Source organism: Lygodium microphyllum, chromosome 2 (assembly GCF_053477565.2).
Source record: "Lygodium microphyllum isolate KBCC chromosome 2, Lygodium_microphyllum_v1.1.10, whole genome shotgun sequence".
NCBI classification, from domain to species: Eukaryota; Viridiplantae; Streptophyta; class Polypodiopsida; order Schizaeales; family Lygodiaceae; genus Lygodium; species Lygodium microphyllum.
Window position 1 is genome coordinate 107,411,942 of NC_141136.1, and position 9,238 is coordinate 107,421,179.

A 9,238-nucleotide genomic window follows, 5' to 3' on the forward strand; every position below is an offset into this window, starting at 1 on the left:
GCCACCATGGAGAAAAGTGGGCCAGACCTAGTACTCGTGAATAAGTAGAGAAGCTTCGAACGTCGAAGCAACACTACTTTCTCCAGGCTGGAGTTGGTCGGGATGGTCTTGAAGGGCCCAGCCTTTGTTAGTGCCCTCAACTTCAAGAGACGCGAGCCTCCGGCCAGGGCACTTCTGGGGGCCCGATCCCGACAAAAACACATGTGTGTGCTCCCGATGCCCTAGAGGCCCTACTGGTTAAGTTTCATATGAAACCGAGAACATTACCTTCTCTGCATCATCTATCTGCCACTGTAATGGAGCATCCAGGTCTGCTCCTGCCACTGAGCTGCCCTCGTCTCTCTCCTGGGTAGGCACTGCATAGTCGGGTCGAGGACCAAAAAGGCTTTCCTGCAACCGCTCGAACTCCTCATCAGAGATCTGATACTGTGGCGCCGCATCCTCAATCTGCTCTTGGATGCTCACAATGGCAGAGATGTCATCGATGCTCGTGCCATCATAACGAGCCACCTCATCAACATGTGGTGGGGCATCCTGTAAATCAAAATCTATGAAATCACTAGGTGCATCACGCACCATGATACATTATAGTTCTTCTTCCCTAAGCTCCAACAACTCTAGCACATCCTGCATGAGTAGATATTCCACCCCCTCGATGGTGATAGCATGGAGAGAAGAGAGGGGTGGCTCTTCGCTCGTGGGCATCTCATCAGGGCAGGGAGGTGGGTGCACAATGGCCAAGCTCTGTGCTGCCTCAACACTCAGATCGAGAGTGATCTCCTCAGGCTCCCTCTCAAAGTACTCTAATAGTGGCCGAGAGGGTGCGTCGATGTCCTCGTTACTGTCCTCTTGCACCTCAGTGCACATAACATATATGGCAAAGGCGGCATCCCTCTCAATGAGATCCATCGTGACGTGGTCCTGTGACGAGGTGGGCACTGCTCTAGCGCGGAGATGTTGCCCCACATGCACCAGGGCTCGACTTATCACCTTTGCATGGCTGGATCCGGCACACAAACCATACAAAAAATCCATGGGAACCCACCTGAGAGTGGAGTCGGGAATAGAGCAAGTGAGAGGGTTCACTGCATCACAAAACGATGCTAGTATACTAGAGTCAGGGTCTACAGCGGAAAGCGAGCTCTCTAGACTCAAGGTCACGCAAAACCTAGGGTATATCTGGTCCCCTATGTGCGCGTAGCATGTGGAACTGATCCATGCGGCGAAGGCGGGAGTGGTAGCCATGGCACACAAAGAGAGAAGGAATGAGAGCACAAGTGTAGGGAAGTGGAGAATGAAAGCGAAAATGAGTTTGGAGTTATCGCTTTTATGTGTCTAGGGTTTTAAATAAAGGTTCTTTATAAAGTTATTAATTCTAAAGTTTCAAATTAAAACTCTTACCTTAGTTTCTTTATTTCAGTACTTTAAAGTCACTGTTAAAATTACTCATACAGACAAACGCTTCGTTCTACATTATTATATCCTCGAATATGTTTGGATCGCTGAGTATATTCAAGTCTAACGAGAGAAAATATATAATTTTTTAAAGAAAATAAATCTAAAAGGCCTTGAAATTCCCTTTGGATCCAATTTAATATTAAAATGTAATAAATGAGCAGCAGAGATGCGCTACAATATATCATTGTGCAAAGACAATATTCTCTAGATTATAGACCTCTAACCTGCAATTTAATTATGATTTTTAACTGCACGATTGAGTAATTACAGTATGTATTATCGCACGCTTGGATCACAGTAAACTAAAATTTAAAGTACTCAGAAGTTCAAAAAAGGTATGTATTCGCTCTTTATAAAGTTTTTTTACAAGGATTCCACTATCTCAAGGATATGTGGAGAAGCACATTGTTTACATGTCATGGATTGCTCACTACGAGTCCTGACTTTTCTATTATCTAACTTGAAATAGAAGTTGTAGAGGGGCTCACTAGACATTAATTGGATTTCTTGTCTCAGAAAATAAATGGGCCAATGACTCTCTGCACTGACTACGAAAGGATTATGACCACTCCACAAGATTACCACATCTACGAGCGTTGTATGTGTGTCATCTCGGATATCTTGATCCAAGCTGATCCACTCCCCTCGCAAAAGTCGCCATCTTCTATATCGAAAGCGAACGCACAGAGTTTGTCTAGCAATGAAATACCTGTAATAAAAACAAAAATAATGGTAAGTGATCAATGCGACTAACATAACAATTCATCTAAGCGAGACCTATGTCAATTAAATCAAGGTATGCAAAGTAGTAAAAAAGTTTTACCTGAATGTAATATCAGATTGGTTGACCCTGCACTCAATCGTCTCATCAAAATGTGTTCTTTTGACTTCCCAAGACTCACCCAATAGCTGACTCATCCATTCCTCGGATGGACACTTGCATTGATAAGTAATCTTTGTTTTCTTCAAAACATCACATGAACCAAACAAATGTGCAAACAATGAGAATGGAATAAACCAATTAAGATGCACATCTTTGGAGCCTGTGGTGGGTTTCATAGCACTATTGATGTCAGATTTTATCTTCGACTTGCAAGCTCCTGACAACTCCAAGCTACCAATGAACCATTCACCACTAGACAATGGCGGCAATGGGACATGCTGCAATCTCTGGCTTTCTACCACATACAATGAATTATAAAAAAAGATATTTTGAGTGGCAAGTTGACTTGTAGAGGTATTATCATAGATCAAAGAACCTATCTCTTCATGCGAAACATGTATCTTGCCGCTTAAACATTCCACATTCTGCCATTCATGCAAAGTCGATGGATATAGAGCTGTCAATCAAACAAGACTGAATTAGAATACTGCAAAGACTTTTAAAAACAACTCTGATACAAAAGAATAATCAATGATAAAATTTAACAACTTACTGTTTTGTTTATAATTTGCAATGTTGTTCTCGTCGTGTACAGAGATTTGTTTATGCGTATAAACATGTTGAATCAACACTTCTGTTACTGCACTTGTGCCATTAAACACTTTTCTGAACTCTAGAATTCTACCTTTCCAATGTTTGCTAGGGTTTGCAACATCCTTGCGCTTGACCTTGAAACTCCCTCGAGTACTTGGGTGCATCAAAATCCAATCCAACTTATAATACTTATCACAAATCCAATTACCGCCATTATCTTTCCTGTTGAAGACCTCCAATGCAAGTATGCTACTGATATTTTTCCTCCGTGAAGACATCTGTAACAACCAAATACAAAAGTTACCTATCAACATGTGTATAATTTGCAAATGTTATCTCCAAATGAAATTAAATTTAAATGGATCAATTTAAAAAAGAAACATTGTACCTGTGATTTCTTTCACAAAGATCCCTAGATATGTTGAACAAGAAGTTGACTTATAGCAAGACCATTGTTCCTTCACTGACAGATTCCTGTAGTACAAAAACAAAAGAAATATTGGGTCAACACATACATATAACTTATATAGGCTTTGTCCAAATGCGTTGAAATTTAACCATGGAACAGTAGTAAAAAATGGCAATATACCTGTGGCTTTCTCTGCAAAAAATCCCAAAGATATTGTAGAAGTTGAGTTCTTAATAAATCATTGTTCTTCACCCTCGGAGATTCTTGGAGTAAAAAAACAAAGGAAAGCTCAGTATGCATGTAACTTGTATACATTTTGTCTAAACGAGATAAAATTTAACAGTGGAGCAACAAAAAAACAAGACAATATATCTGTAACTTTGTTTACAGAGAAACCCTAAGATGTTGAAGAAGAAGTTGAGTGTTCAAAATCCCAAAGATGTTGTAGAAGTTGAGTTCTTAATAAATCATTGTTCTTCACCCTCGGAGATTCTTGGAGTAAAAAAACAAAGGAAAGCTCAGTATGCATGTAACTTGTATACATTTTGTCTAAACGAGATAAAATTTAACAGTGGAGCAACAAAAAAACAAGACAATATACCTGTAACTTTGTTTACAGAGAAACCCTAAGATGTTGAAGAAGAAGTTGAGTGTTCAAAATCCCAAAGATGTTGTAGAAGTTGAGTTCTTAATAAATCATTGTTCTTCACCCTCGGAGATTCTTGGAGTAAAAAAACAAAGGAAATCTCAGTATGCATGTAACTTGTATACATTTTGTCTAAACGAGATAAAATTTAACAGTGGAGCAACAAAAAAACAAGACAATATACCTGTAACTTTGTTTACAGAGAAACCCTAAGATGTTGAAGAAGAAGTTGAGTATTCAAAATGTCACTATTATTGACTGTAAGAGACTCCTAGAGCATCAAAATAAAAGAAATTACATGTCAGAGAATGTACATAACTTGCACAGGTTTTCTCCAAACGAGATAAAACTTTACCATAGAACATCTATGGAAGAGAAAAATATACCTGTAGAGTTTTGTGAAGAGAATCTTAGGGCTTTGGTAAAACAAGCTCTGCTCTCATGAAACACATGAATCTCTCTCTGTGCTTGTGCAAAGCAAATGAAATTTTACAGGGTTACAGACATGGCAAGAAACAGTGAGGCTGTAAAATTTCGTCAGGAAAGAAGAAGCGGGGAAAGAGATATGACAAATTTGAGTTCCGCCTAAAAAAGAGGGGGAAACTGAAAAGGGGAGAAAAGAAAAGTCAAACATAGAAAATAAGAAAATGAAAATTCGAGGCACAAACTTCCAAGAAGTGACAGCTTTGTACTCCCCTTTTCCCTTATTTTATTGCTGAGGGAAGATTTGGTCCAAGATATGGCTAGAAGATTCATGTTACATGAATCTGGAATCCCAGCTCTCTCATTGGTTAGGCCTATATTTGTTTATTCACTCCTTAAGGGGCAAAAAAGAGAGTCCATATTTCTCCTAATGAAAGCCTGTTGTCTGATTTTTCTCTTTTCTGATTTTGATAAACCAGCTTCAGTCTCTCTTGTTGATAGATAATGTGTGATAGTAGCATACCAAGATGGGATAGAAGGTGTATCAATTTTAAACGTTTCTTCAATATCACTTCCTTCAGCCAAAGTCTCTTTCTGCTCCCTGAAATCCACAAGGCATTCCACAATACCTTGCAACCTCAGTGGCTTACTCTTAATCTCATAATCAAACTCCTGCAAAGTGATTAACCACTTTGCCAGACGATCAGGCAGTTGCAGCTTGTTCATAAGCAATCTAAGCCCTTCCGCCTTTGTATAGAAAACTACCTTCTCATAGAGGATGTAGTGCCTAAATTTTTTAGTCGCAAAGACCATCTCAAGGCAGAACTTCTCCATGTAGGTGTAGTTAATTTCTGATATGCCCAATTTTTGACTAGCAAAAGCTATCGGATTATACCACTTTTCCTCCCAGATTTGGGCTAAATAGTAGCTGATGCTATGCATGGTGGCTGCTGAAAATATGTAAAAATACCTCGCCTCTTTTAGGTGCTTTTAAAATTGGTGCTTTTACTAGCTTCTTTTTCACATCCTTGAAAGCTACCTTACAAGGGTCGCTCCATACAAATAGATAGCTAAAGGATAATAAGTTTGTTAATGGCAACGTCCTTTCTACCAAGGCGTTTATAAACCTACGATAGTACCCTATCGATGACAGAAAGCTATGTACCTCTTTCGGAGTGTGTGGTGGACTCATAGCGACTATAACCTTGATCTTTTTAGGGTCATTTGCGATCCCTACTGAACTGACCACATGGCCTATCAATAGCCCATAAGGCACTCCAAAGACACACTTCCGTGGGTTAAGAGCGATACAAAATTTTCTGCAGCGCTCAAAGCACTTTCTTAAGATAATCAACATCCTTTCCCTCACAGTGGGGGCTGCCCCCATGTCATCAATAAATACTTTCAACTCGTCTGGGGAGATGTCGCCAAAGGTATTGTCTGCTGTTTGTTGCCATGATCGAGGTGCATTGCACAAACCAAAGGCCATCACATGGTACAAAAAAGCACCAAGGACAGTCATGAAAGTTGTTTTCAACTTGTCCTCTTCTGCAATTGCCATCTGGTTGTATCCTGCAAAGCAATCCATAAACAAATATATTTCCCTACCCGCTAATTGATCCAAAATCTGGTCAATAAATGGTAACGGGTAGTAATCCTTAACCGTGTGCTTATTCAGCTCTCTAAAATCTATACATAGTCGGATCTGGTTGTTTTTCTTCTTCCTGATGACAACTGGTGAACACCATTCTGTGTGCTGTATAGGGAAGATTAAACCAGCTTTCCATAACTTCTGTAACTCCTCAAACAACCCGTCCCTCAATTCAAAAGGTATCCGCCTTACTTTCTGACACAAGGACGATTGCCTTCTTTTACAAGAATAGTATGAACAGCTAGGCTGGGAGGAATGCCTCTCAGCTCATCACAACTCCAAGCAAAGATGTCGCAGAATTCTTGAATCAAGGACACATAGTCCTCCCTTTCTGTTGAATTGAGCATGGAACCTAATTTGATTGGTTGTGAATCATTCGGGGTGCCAAGGTCCAACTCAATCACATCCGTGTCTCTTATCCTATCTTGCGGCTCTATCGGCTCATTCAAAGTTATCTGATAAATATCCTCTGCAGTGGACCCCTCTTTAGATTCATTACTAGATAATGTCTCACAACGAGATGGATCATCTGCTATTTCTAATGCAGTAGAGGATAAAGGAGCTCTCTCACGCTGAGGAGACTCAGGGTAAGCATTGACTATTACTCGATTAGTGCCTCTACCTAGAACCACTCGACTAGCGGGTATACCGACTTGAGAGTCTGTTCGTAAGATCCAAGGCCTACCTAGCAAGACTCGATAGCTAGGATGTCCTGCAAATCTTATCACCCTAAATTCCAAGAAGCATTCTACACTTGCAACTGTAACATGGACTTTAGTAACGCAACCTTCTGGTTGCCTTAGACTATCATCAGACATTCTAAGAAGGGTGGAGCTATCTTTTTGGATGCCTAGACCCAACCTTTCCATCAACTTTGAACTCATGATATTGATGGAGGACCCACTCTCTACGATAGCATGCTCGAGTAGTATTCCATCCACGTATGCTGGAACCCTAGGGCAATTCTTTTTAGCATGATCAAACTAATCTTCTCCTACTCGTGCTATGCCCAAAGGTTCTATAATATACCCAATATGCAGGATCTTCTTGAATTCCTTGCGTACTCCTAGAGATAATTTAATCAACTGTAAGAGGTTTACATCTAGTTTGACTTCACAAAGAGAACTTGCTAAATCAAAATCATGATAGGTAGCCAAAGATCTCTTTTCTTACCAAACCATCCTTTCTTTTGGTCTCGGAACTAGCTTTGGTGCTTCTCTTTTAGCCCTTGCCTTCTTTCTTGGCACTTCCTCATCTGTCTTAGGATCGACTTTTTTGTCAACCGGCCTTAGAGGTCTACCTTCCACTCCAGGATTCAGGACTTGCGTTCCCTTATCCCCTTGCTTAGGGTTTCCCTTGACCGGTTTTGCATTATCCTTACTCTTTAGCCTTTTGGTCTCTTGTCACGGCTCGTAGGTTAGAGGTTTCAGCGCCCTTAACGCGTACCGCCTCGATAAGCCTGACTCCATTTCCTTGTGGTAACTGGAACTAATCTTACTCCAACAGGTAGCGGCTAAATGGCCCGACTTTCCACAAATATCACATTTAACATTTGGACAGTTTCTAGGGAAATGTTGTCTGCCACACCACTTACGGCTGAATCTTGAGGGACTACCCTCTTCAGGGCGTCGACTCCCTATCAAATTCTGCTGCTTTTTCAAGAAATTGACATCAATAGCTATTTGCTGATATTGTTCAGAAATCGTCGGTGTAGTATTTCATCATATCCTTAACTTTGCCAAGGACATTAGAGGCACTCGACTCATAGCCTTAATCGTCTATTGGTAGTTCCACTGGCCTAACAATTTGATTGGGCATTGGTTGTTGACTCATAGGAACAACATTAGGGTTCGAAGCTTGGCCTCCAACATTTGGTGGAGCCAACTGACTAGCCACAGGCATAGTCGCACTGGGAGGAGCTGGCAATAAAGGTACATTTTGAACCATGCTTCCTCTCCCATTAGGGTTATTCATAAGCATCCCTTGACTTCCATTTATCAATGGTAAATTGTCTCAAGGTACTAAACCCGCATTAAGATTTATTCGAGAGGAGTAGGCCGTTTGTAATCGTGACTCTACTCCTTCTGCCCGCGCGATGGCGGTATCTACATCAGCCAAAGCCACACTGCTCAATTGTACCTGAATATTGAAATCCAATCCATGCAAGAAGTATTGCAATTGGGCAGCCGGTAGAATACAAATGTAAGTTTGTAACTTACAAAACACTTCCTTAAGCTTCTTGGCATAGGCTTTCACATTCTCACGGGGGTCTTGGCATGTTACATTCAAAACAAGCAACCAGTATTGGCCACCTCTTTCAGGGGCATATTCTCCTCGGAGAGCTGCATAAAATGGTTGATTGTGGTTATGGTTCCAGCCTCTATGCTATGATACCATACTGCAGCCCTTACTTTTAATGTCATGTTAAAGAACATCATAAGATGTCCCTCATCTTGGATGTGGTAATTAAACATTAACCTTTGGAATTCACAAATGTGTAATTCTGCATCTTCTTTGGCTAACCCATTAAAAATGGGCAAAGGCACTCCTAAAGCTGGCAGATCTGGCGTCCCTGCAGGAATTGCAATGGGTTGTGCCATGATGACAATCGGATTAACAATAGGAGTTTGGACTGATGCAATCACACCCCCACTTGAAGTGGGTTGACTTGGTGGAAGAGAGGCAGAACTTGCGCTTTCTTCTGCACCTAAAGGACTATGTGCAACAGTTAGGTTACTAAGACCACTACCTTTTATGCGTATCAGGCTACTCCTTTGAGGAGAATAGCGACTTACAATCTCTAATCGCCATCTAGCCCTCTCAGCACGTTCTCCTTTTTGTATTTTGGCTTGACAGTCCTTGTTAGACGACATGAACCAATTTTTTGGTCCCTAAAGACCCTAGATTCGAGAACCACCACTTGTTGACAGCTCCTGGCAAACGCACCACTGATGGGACCTCAAATGGGCTAGCCCTGGCTATGGCACTAGCCAGACCTCATACTCATAACAGACAAACACACCCTCATGGCCTCGCAGGCCAAGAACAACTATCTGCTGCTAAAGGACTAAAGCGTAATCTATGTGTTTATAGTTTTGTAGTCCAACGTTTCCCTTTCTATAAACTCCACAGAGGGAGAACCCTTACACATTGGAAATAAATGCCACGATAATC

General features: G+C 41.0%; 1 long non-coding RNA gene across 1 annotated transcript; it reads right to left on the bottom strand.

The window, feature by feature from the left end:
- Window positions 1-3,715: 3,715 nt before the first annotated feature.
- Window positions 3,716-4,483, bottom strand: LOC148040157 (uncharacterized). Its single transcript, XR_015688523.1, has 4 exons — window positions 4,377-4,483; window positions 4,175-4,261; window positions 3,946-4,065; window positions 3,716-3,836 (listed from the first exon to the last, which is right to left on the bottom strand). It is a non-coding gene; the product is annotated as an uncharacterized LOC148040157 (long non-coding RNA).
- Window positions 4,484-9,238: the final 4,755 nt, after the last annotated feature.